A 10,770-nucleotide genomic window follows, 5' to 3' on the forward strand; every position below is an offset into this window, starting at 1 on the left:
AGTGGCTGGATCCAATATTAACTCAAAAAAAAAAATCAGTAGCCCTCCTGTATAAAAAAATAAAATGGTTCAGAAAGAAATTATGGAAATGAAAGGAATTATATTTTCTAAAAAGGCCATGCTTCCTAACCCTTTTCAGACATTTCCTCAATGGGGACTCCACATGTAAACAGATGAGCTTCAAGGGGACATTGCAGTTCAAATCACTAGGAACTGGAAGAACATGAAGGAACTTTTACGCTAAAAGAACATTATACTGATAGTTTGTAATTCAATATAGTGATTAAACTCCATGCAACTTCCAAAGACTAAAGAACAGGATTAACAATTACTTTTGGGGAAAATATGGAATATTTCCATAATGGAATATTATTCAACTAAGAAAAAGACATCATGATATTTTCAGGGAAATGGATGAAACCAGGAGAAATCATCTTGGGTGAAGTAACTAAAATGCAGAAATACAAATATGGCATGTATACCCTTATTAGGAGGCCTCATAATAGTGAGAGATATAGTTGTAAAATACCATCTATTGGAGCCAAACAACTCTTTCACTAGTGGGATTGGGTGACAGTTAATTGAGTTGTTTGGCCAAGGTATCCTATGGAAATTTTCAGGCAACCCAGGGTGATTTTATTAAATGACAGACCAGTGCCTTCAAATGATAGCTCAGTGCAATGTTTTTCTATCCACAGAGATGATTCCTTTTTCATCAAATGGGATTGAATACAGAGACCCACAGTCCGATATTATGCAGAGACAGACCTTAAAATACCAAACACTGAATGGGATTTCCCTATGAAAGTCTTCCTCTCCTCAGAGCTCTGGGAAGCCCGCATGATAGGGGGCAGTAAGAGAGTTATAAATAAAGGAAATTGAGGACAGAAGGAGAACAATGTGCTGAAAATCAGACCACAGAAAAGATGACGCAGCCAGCCTTGATGAGATCTGATAAGCTAGGGGTAGATAGAAAGGGTAGGAGTACCTACCATGTTAGGGAACTAGAAAAAGGTCATATTGATATAAGGAGCCTTGGTGGGACTGGAAGTAGGAGTGGGCAGCGGAGAGGAAACACAGTAAACAAATCATTATAAATAAATACATAAGAAAAACTTTGATAAAGTTGATGAATTATAGAGCTCTTCATGGCAAATGGCTTCTTCTTGGGTGTGGTTTCAGTGTCCAACATGGATGAACTTCCTTTTCTTTAAGGGACTTGGTACTGAGCCTCGTATCATACTACAATGAGTATACAAACAATACATACTTGAATTCAAATATTTTAAAGAAAAATAACTAGTGTGGAACATGGGTAGAAATTTGAAGCTGGGAGCAACGGAAAAGTTGTAATGTATATTAGAAATCAGGAAAAGAGAGCTTGGAAATAGAAGAAAGCATGGAAAAACAGCTTGGTGGGGTGGGGGAGCAAAGGAGAGACGACTGCCTGCAGGGCGCGCAGGAGGCAGAGCCTGTTTACCCAAACCTAAGATGCGCTGCTCCATGTTAAGTGAATGGTTAAGCTATACTTACGCCTATTTCCTCCCAAGATAAACATGGCACTGGCCGGGGATCTCGCCGGAAATGTAAGTTTTCCAATTGTACTGTTTTTTGTTTTTTTTTTCTTTTTTTTTAGAAATTTCTTATCAAGTTTTCCAAAGTTTTTTTGTGTGTGTGTGTTATGTGAGTCTCTGTGACTCTGGAGCACTGGCCGGGATGGGGCGTCGCTGTCAGCAGCCATACAGGCAGGGGTGTGCAGCTGCGGAAGGAGCAGGCAGCTGCTCAGGGCAAGCACCCCCAAGGCAAGCCCCTGCAGCCTCAACACATCCCTCAGGGCAGCCCTGGGCTTCTCCAGCCACCAATCAGAATCTGATCTGCATCACTGTAGCACTCAGAGAGCCCCAGCCACGGTGCTGGATCGGAGCGCTGGCATCCGGCAGGACAGGGACCAAGCCTGGGGAGAAAGGAAGCAGCCCAAGAATCGGCTGCATGTAGGCATGAGGGCAGTTGAGAGAAAAGTAGAGATTTTTAGGAGAAAATCAGTTGTAACCGTCCTCTCTGTAGCCAGAAAGGGTTCCTAGCTTTGCTAGGAGAGCCCTATCCTAGCCAATGCACCAATGTTAGTTATTAAAAAGCCTGAGGCTGATCAACTGATATTCTCTGAAAGAGGTTTATTGGGAGGGTATGGAGGGAGGGGAGAATAGAACATGAAGAGAGAGAGAGAAAATGGAAGGGGTGCCCCGAGAGAGAAAGTAAGAAAGGAGAGTACGGGACTGTAAGAGTAAGAGAGAGTGTCAGGGTTGGCCCTTTAAGGGGCAAAGTAAAAACGCCTTCCAAATGTGGCCATCTGGCCAGTAACACATGATTACATCATAAGTTGCTGGGTAACCCAGGAGCAGCTTGTGTTCCAAAATACTAACACAAGGGAATTCCATAGTAATGGGAACAGAGACTGCCTCTGATATGAAGTGATTGACCTGCTCTTTGCAAACCACTCCCTGATGGGGAAGCAGCCTTAAAAATCTACAGAGGGAATAAATGCATCCATCACTGATGAGATCTGATAGACTAGGATCAAAAGGAAGGAGAGGAAGTTCTCCCCTATCAATGGACTTGGGGAGGGGCATTCGTGGACAAGGGAGATGGATGTTGGGATTAGGAGGGGAGGGAGGAATGGGGAGATACAAAGTGAATAAAGTGTAAATAATAAAAATTAAAATAAAAAATATTTAAAAAATGTAATTCCTTTTGGTGTTATATTATAGGAGGGTTTGCTTAGAGGTTGATATGCCAATAATAGTGACTAGACAGAATACAATCTCTTTGTCAATTTGTTTCAGTTGGTCTCGGTGTTAATGTTTCTGAATCTGTTTCTCTACCTCTTTCTCTCTCACACTCTCTTATGGTTCAGTATGAAAAGCTCTGAGTTCTGCTGAAGGACTACAACAAGACCACTGCTTGCAGATGTGACATCCTGAATGGTCTTTGTAAATACATAAGCAAGGACTTAATTAAACTCTTTTTGTTCAAAGATTTGCCTTGGGCAGGGAGTGTTTTCCCAGCAAGTGATTCACTGACAGAGGATGTATCTGTGCATTTAACAAATAACAATGGAATCAATGGAATCTGCATAATGTGAAACTCCCATGGCAAGAACTAGTGACTTTAATAAAGACCACTTGAAAGAAATATGTGACACTTTTCTTGAACTAAGAGTCTTACACACATGAACTGTCATCTGTGCATTGTGTGCTTTCAGATGCCCAGATTTAGGCATGTCTGGCTTCTCAGCCTTTCTCTCAAGCAGGCTGTCCACTTGGCCCTTTTAATAACTAGCTCCTGAAACTCTTATTGGCTAACACCTCTTTCATGACATCATTCTCCCTCTCAGCCAATCAACAATTGAGAATATTCTGAGGTTTCCATGGAGATGAGTAAACAAACTTTCCTCATTGTCAAAGATCTCTGATCATGTGTACATGTGACTTTTTCTTGTGAAAACCAACAAGCCTTTATCTCATTCTTTTATCCATATCATACACCTTTACTCCTCTATCTCTGTGAAAGTGTCAGGTAGGAAATGAAACTTTAATGTTTATTGAATTGGACAGCTTCCTAAGTAGGGAAGTTTCAAAGTCATGTGGGATTAAGAGGAATGTACCAATTGACAAGGTGCTCTCCTACTGTGGTCTCTGATCTGAAATTTCCTAGGTTGTGAATTTGAACTGAGCATTTACTGGTGTACTCACTAAATGTACCTTCATAATCTTTACATTCATTGATATAATAGGCAGGCAGTGTCTAGGGTTCCCTGATGTATTGAGTCTTTTTTTTAAGAGCAGGGAAAATAGAAAGTAACCTGACAATTTCTGGGACTGGTTTGGCTGAAACAGAGAAAGATCTGTGAATGTAAATGGATTACTGAGGGGCAATGAACTATTTAAAGCTAGTAATATATCACAGTATTGTTGGCAACCCTCTATGAGCAGGGTTGCCTTGTCTGACCTGGCTGGATTGGCAACTGTGTCCTACTCAATGGTCAGTGAGCAATTCTCTTGTTCTTGGGGTTTACATTTAAAACTAGGCCTACAGTACAGAGACATGAGTCTGTGTTATATGCCTAAGACATAAGAGCAGCATTCCTGCTGTGGTCCCCCAGACAAACACTGTAAATGTAGTATTAGTGTCAGGACTTCTTCTTAACAGGTGCCACCTGAGCTCAATGGATCTGAGTTAGCTGGGTAACTAGTAGTTTATGTCTAGGATTCTCTGCTACATAATGAATTCCTGGAAAGCATGTCTTACAAAGTCAAACTCTGTCCTCCTTTAGCAGAATCTTTTTTCCACATTAAAAGTCATTGTAAAAGTTGTCAACATTCCTTATCTAATGCTTTATATAATTTATATAATTTTCTCAATGGGTTTACACTTATAAGTCTTATTCATAATTAACTGTTCATCTTATCTTTTAGACTAGGCCATAACAACAAGCCTCATTTCAAATTAGTATAGATTTTTATAAAACATCAAATTTACATTTTACTATCCTATGATTCAATACTGCTTCAAAATAAATTTTGTATAATAATAAAATTTCAAAGTTATAAATATATATTCAAATTAAGTTGTTTTGTATGTTGCTCAAATATACTTTTTAAATTGCTTTATACTATTCTGCTCAGGGGTTCATTATTACATACAAGTTCTTTACCAATATTCTAAATTAAAATTTATTAATTTTGGAGGTATCTATTTATGTTAAAACTGGGTCAATTTGTTACATCTCTACTATCAAAAGGTTAAAATATGCTTGGTTAATTTTAAAATTGGTTCATACTCTTCTGTTGGTTTTAAAATTATAGCTCAAGGGTTTGTTATATACACATTGTTTGCTAATATTCTAAATTAAGATCTATTAATTTAAAAAATATATATTTATGTTAAAACTGGGTCAATTTACTGTATCTCTGCTATCAAAATGTTAATATAAGCTTGGTCTTGTTCTTTTAAAAATCTTGTTATTAATATGTAGTATAGCCTTACACTATAAACTTTTATATACTAAATCATACTCTTGTGCTCTCACTTTAATAAATTATATTCATATCTTTTAAGATTCTAACTTAGCAAGGACAAAACCTAAAGTCCTAATATTTAATGGCTAACAAATGCAAGTTTATAGTCATCTTATAGGATACATATTTATAGTCCTACAGTTGCAAACATGGTCTCACTGCAATTTTTAATAAAGAGCTGTGAATGGTCCTTAAGTCACCATATAGGAGTTGGTAAAATTAGTGAGACATTCCAACTAGCACTAGACTTTACCTGTGCACTGAACCTGCTGGCATTCCCACAAAAAGGCAAGAGGTTTGCATAGCCAAAAGTTTGTTCCACCAGGTGACATTTTCAAATGCAGCCAAGTGAATGCTGGTCCTGCTGCTGACATGCCAAAGCTGGCTGTTGGCAAACAGGCCTCTGGAAGTCAAAATGCTCCTAAGCAGGCTTGTCCTCTGTGCCCAGCCATGGAGGTTCAAACAGCATAATAGTGACAAGACATTTCCTGCCTTCTAGCTTGTTGGCCTGGCTAGAGGACAGGTGGCTCATTGACTTAGCAACCTCCACAGCTCTTGCACAGGTCAATTTTTTACTTCAGAATGATGTCCCATGGATATATTGCCAACTTCTGTGTTGGGAAACTACAGGTGCCTTCCCTGTTCTCTTTATATGCAGCAGACCAGGCCTTAAGCCTAAGTCCTAGAGCTGCTATTTTCAGGCCTAGACACAGTACAAACTCAAGAAGCAGGCCTAAATGAAACCTTTTACCATCCCTTTAACTAAGGCCAATAAATGTTCATCACAGGCTCAACCATGTCTCATGGTAAATAATTAAATACAAAGTTCCCTCTCAAAAAACATATTTGAAAGATGTCTTAAGGTTGGTAAACATAAGTTATACATGTTTAAGAGTCTAAAAATCTATATTAAGGTTGGTAATGCAACTTATAAATGTTTGAGGGTCTAAAAATTGTTTTAAGGTAGGTAAATCCAAGTTATAAAGGTTACAAGGTCTAAGTGATTTAAAGTATCTTAAATAGGTAAAAAGGGTTAATATTTCTTCCTATTGCTATGCTACTGTTGCATTGACTGCCCAGAGTAGATATAAAGTCTTAATATTTCCTCCTGTTGTTATGCTACTGTTTTATTGACTGTCCAGAGTTCTAACCTTTATCAATAGGGCTCTAATTTATTAATCTGACTCTGATATAAAAACATTCCACTATCCCATGTACTATTATGGTTCTAATCTCAAGATTATAAGCCTCCATAATATGTATGTTTATACTAAAATTTAAGATCAAGTGAGTTTCCCTTTTACTTCATAAAAAGGCTTTTGCCTTTTCTGAGCTCACCTTAAAAAAATACTTATGCTTTTAACACAAATATGTATGTCTACTGCTTTTTCTACAATGTACATTTCAATGCAGAGTACAATTCTGATACTAACATGTATAAAGTTTTATCTCCTTAAAACTTTAAAGTAATTCTTGTAAGCTGCAGAAAGTCCACCTAAATCCACTTCTTAGGTCAATTGGACTCTAGATAAGTACTGCACTTATTATCTCAAAAGGTGAGATTACTCCCCTTTTCTTGGTTTTGGGACTTCCTTTCCTGGCTACCAGACTGCTATCTACTGCATGCAACACTGGCTGGATTGGTGAGTTCTCCTTATTGATCAGCCACTAGTTTTGTGAGCTCACTTCATTTTCTCAGCATAAATGCCTCTCTTGGTAGGGGAAATTTGACTGCAGAGCTTCAGTAACTTTGTAATATATTTTGAGATGGAGGGACCCGCAAGCCTTAACTGTCTAGGGTTGACCCTCTATGCTGACCTCAATTTTAAGGCCCCACTCTCCCTTGGGAGATACATACCCACTTGCAAACAGTTCCTTCTCCCCCTTCCTTGTTCGCTCACTCACTAATGGAAAGGTCCTACTCACATATGGTTCCTTCTCCACCTCATTTGTTCCCTCTTGGGAAGGCCTAGTATTAGGCCAACCATCATGCCCTGGCCTTGCCCCACTGGGCATCCACACCCCAGTCCCTGGCCAAAAGCTGAGGAGCAATTGGACCAAGTAGTATCACTCTTGCTCTGAGTCACACCTTGTCATTTGGATGCCTCTGAAAGTTCTTGGAATTCTCTGCCCCCAATGGGAGACACCCAGATGCCCGTCCCTCCCGATAGGATGTCCTCTGGAGAATTTTAAGTTTCTACACCTAATGCCAGCTAGCACCAGGGCCTTGAAGTTTATACACTTCTGTAACCAAACTTCACCTCAATGACAGATTGAAAACAAAGCCTTTTTCAAATATTGCCAGTGATTGGGTAAATAAAGTCACCCTAGATAGACAGAGGTTCCCATGTTCAAGTCCCATTGATCCAAAACTTCTATTCCTGTTTGCTCTCCCAAAAGTTTTCAATGTATAACTACAGGAATTTCTGAATAACCTACTCAACTTTATCATTTGCCTATATATATATATATATATATGTTTCAGTATCCTGCCAGACACAGATGTTTCCTATAGCCACACAGCACCAAAACAGCTACAGATGTTCAACTGTGACCTCACAGACTTCCAACAAGCTGGACCTGCACCTTGCCCCCAGCCATGGATGTTCTTGCAGACTCTTTGAAAGCATCAAAGGAGCCTATTCTTCCTGGAGTTGGCCAACATTTCCTACAGTGCTCCCAGTGTCAGCAGGAAGTAGTCAGAAGAGAATCTATGCCAGTTGTTCACTTGTTGTTAACAAAAGGGTTGAAATGGTGTGTCTCAGGACCAGGACAAGCAGCTCCAGGTTCTCCCAGTATTTACCAGTCCCTACCTGCTGCATTGCATGGCTGGCAACTCTCTCTATTGACAACCCTCTACCCTAAATTTTCCAGGGCAGAGTCTTCCCTTACTCTTGACCTTGCAATCTGACCATTTCATTGCTATACTTCTCTCTCTCTACCTCTTGCATGACAACCATGAGCTGCTTCCAATGAGCCTAAATTTATATATTTTAACTTACCTTATATAAAGCAGCTTAAGCTCCCCCCCCTTTTTTTAATTATAGAAAAAGGGAGGAATGTTAGTATTTTGGAACACAACCTGCTTCTGCTCCTGGGTTACCCAGCAACTTATGATGTCATCATATGTTGCTGGCCAGGTGGCCACACCTGGAAGCCTTGGTTACCTTGACATTGAAAAGGCCAACCCTGACACATGGTCTCTCTCTTCCTCTTACACTCTCTAAATCTCATCTCTTTCTCTCTCTCTCTCTCTCTCTCTCTCAGGGTACCCCTTCTGTTTCTCTCTCTCTCTTCATGTCCTGCTTTCCCCTCCCTCCATACCTTACTAATAAACCTCTTGCAGAGAATATCGGTTGACAAGCCTCATACTTTTTAAATAACTAACACCTTGGACACTGAACTGCCATAGGATATATCTATGAAGGGGTCCTAGATTATCTCCATGCATGGTACTTGGTTTGAGTATGAAAAGATCCCTTTGCTCAGATTTTTTGGTTTTGTTGCTCTTCTTGTGAAAGTCCTGTCCTCTCCATATCTTACTATTTCCCACTTCTTTCATTAGATTACTTGCACTCTGCTCAACAGTTGGCCATAAGTTTCAACATCTCTTTTGATAGTCTGCAGGGATGAGCCTTTTAGAGGCACTCTGTGGCAGGCTCCTAACTTGTTCCCTGTTTGCTCCTTTATCTGATGTCCACCCTTTTGCATTTCAGGATGGGCATTTTAGCCAGTCCTCCCTCTTGATTAGTTTCTTCAGGTCTACAGATTTTAGTAGGTTTATCCTATATTATATTTCTATATGAGTGAGTATATACCATGTGTGTCTTTCTGCTTCTGGAATCAATCACTTCCAGTTCCCACCATTTACCTGCAAATTTTATGACTTCCCTGATTTTCATTGCTGAGTAATATTCCATTGGGTAGATATTCCACAATTACTGTATCCATTTTTCAGTTGAGGTGAATCTGGATAGTTTCGAGGTTCTGGCCAGTACCAATAAAGCTGCTACAAACATGGTTGAGCAAATATTTTTATTGTGTACTTGAACCCCTTTTGGATATATGCCTAGGAGTGGTATATCTGGGTTTTGAAGAAGCACTATTCCTAGTTGTCTGATAAAGTGCCAGATTGATTTCCAGAGTGGTTGCACAAGTTTACATTTCCAACAGCAGTGGTACAAGTTTACAATCCCACCAGCAGTGGAACAGGGTTCTCCTTCTCTACAACATTTCTACCATGTCTTGTCACTTGAGTTTTGATCTTGCCCAATCTAATGGGTGTAAAATTAAATCTCATGGTTGTTTTGATTTGGAATTCCCTGATGGCTAATGAGGTTGAGCATTTCTTTAAGAGTTTCTCTGCCATTCAGTATTCCTCTATTGAGAATTCTTTATTTATCTCTGTTCCCCATTTTTTAATTGGATTACTTGATTTGTTCCTTTTCAACTTCTTTAGTTCTTTATATATAGTATATAATAGCCCTCTGTCACATAGAGGGTTGGTGAAGATTCTTTCCCAATCTGTAGGCATTCGTTTTGTTCTGATGATGGTGTCCTTTGCTTTAGAAGCTTTTCAGTTTCATGAGATCCCATTTGTTGATTTTGCTCTTAGAGCCTATGTTGTTGGTGTTCTGTTCAGGAAGTTGTCTTCTGTGCCAATCAGTTCAAGGCTCTTCCCTACTTTTTTTTTCTATCAAATTTAATGTGTCTTGTTTTATGTTGAAATCTTTGATCCACTTGGACTTTAGTTTTTTGCAGGGTGATCAGTATGATTTTATTTGCATTTTTCTACATATAGACATTTAGTTAGACCAGCACCATTTGTTGAAAATCTTATCTTTTTCCCATTGTATGGTTTTGGCATCTTTGTCAAAAATCAGATGTCCATAGTGTGTGGGTTTATTTCTGGAGCTTCTATTTGGTTCTGTTGATCCACCATTCTCTTTTTATTCCAGTACTATGCAGATTTTATTACTATTGCTCTATTAAGATCAGGGATGGAAATACCTTCAGAAGGTGTTTTATTGGAGAGAATTATTTCAGCACTTCTGGATTTTTCTTTTTCCATATGAAGTTGATAATTTTTCTTTCAAGGTCTGTAAAGATTTGTGTTGGTAATTTGATGGGAATTACATTGAATCTGTAGATTGAATTTGGGAAGATGGCCATTTTTACTATGTTAATCCTGCCAAGTCATGAGCATGGGAGATCTTTCCATCTTCTGATATCTTCTTCTAATTCCTTTTTTAGATTCTCAATTTTTTTATGCAAGTCTTTGACTAGCTTGGTTAGGGTCCTACCACAGTACTTTATGTCTTTGTCTGAATACAAGAACACATCAAAGATATGACCAAGTAGGCTTCATCCCCAGTATGCAGGGGTGGTTTAATATAAGGAAATCCATCAATGTGATCCACCATATTAACAAACTGATATAAAAATACCACCAGATAATCTCCTTAGATTAAAAGCATTTGAGAAAATCCAACATCCGTTCATGTTTAAAGTATTAGAGAGATCATGGATACAAGGCACATATCTAAATAAACAAAGGCTATATACAGCAAACCTATAGCCAACATTAAACTAAACTGAGAGATACTTAAAACAATCCCACTGAAATCAGGCACAAAGCAAGGCTCCTTACTCTCTCCATATCTCTTCAACATAGTCTGGAAGTCCTTGATAGAGC

Source organism: Meriones unguiculatus, assembly GCF_030254825.1.
Source record: "Meriones unguiculatus strain TT.TT164.6M chromosome Y unlocalized genomic scaffold, Bangor_MerUng_6.1 ChrY_unordered_Scaffold_32, whole genome shotgun sequence".
NCBI classification, from domain to species: Eukaryota; Metazoa; Chordata; class Mammalia; order Rodentia; family Muridae; genus Meriones; species Meriones unguiculatus.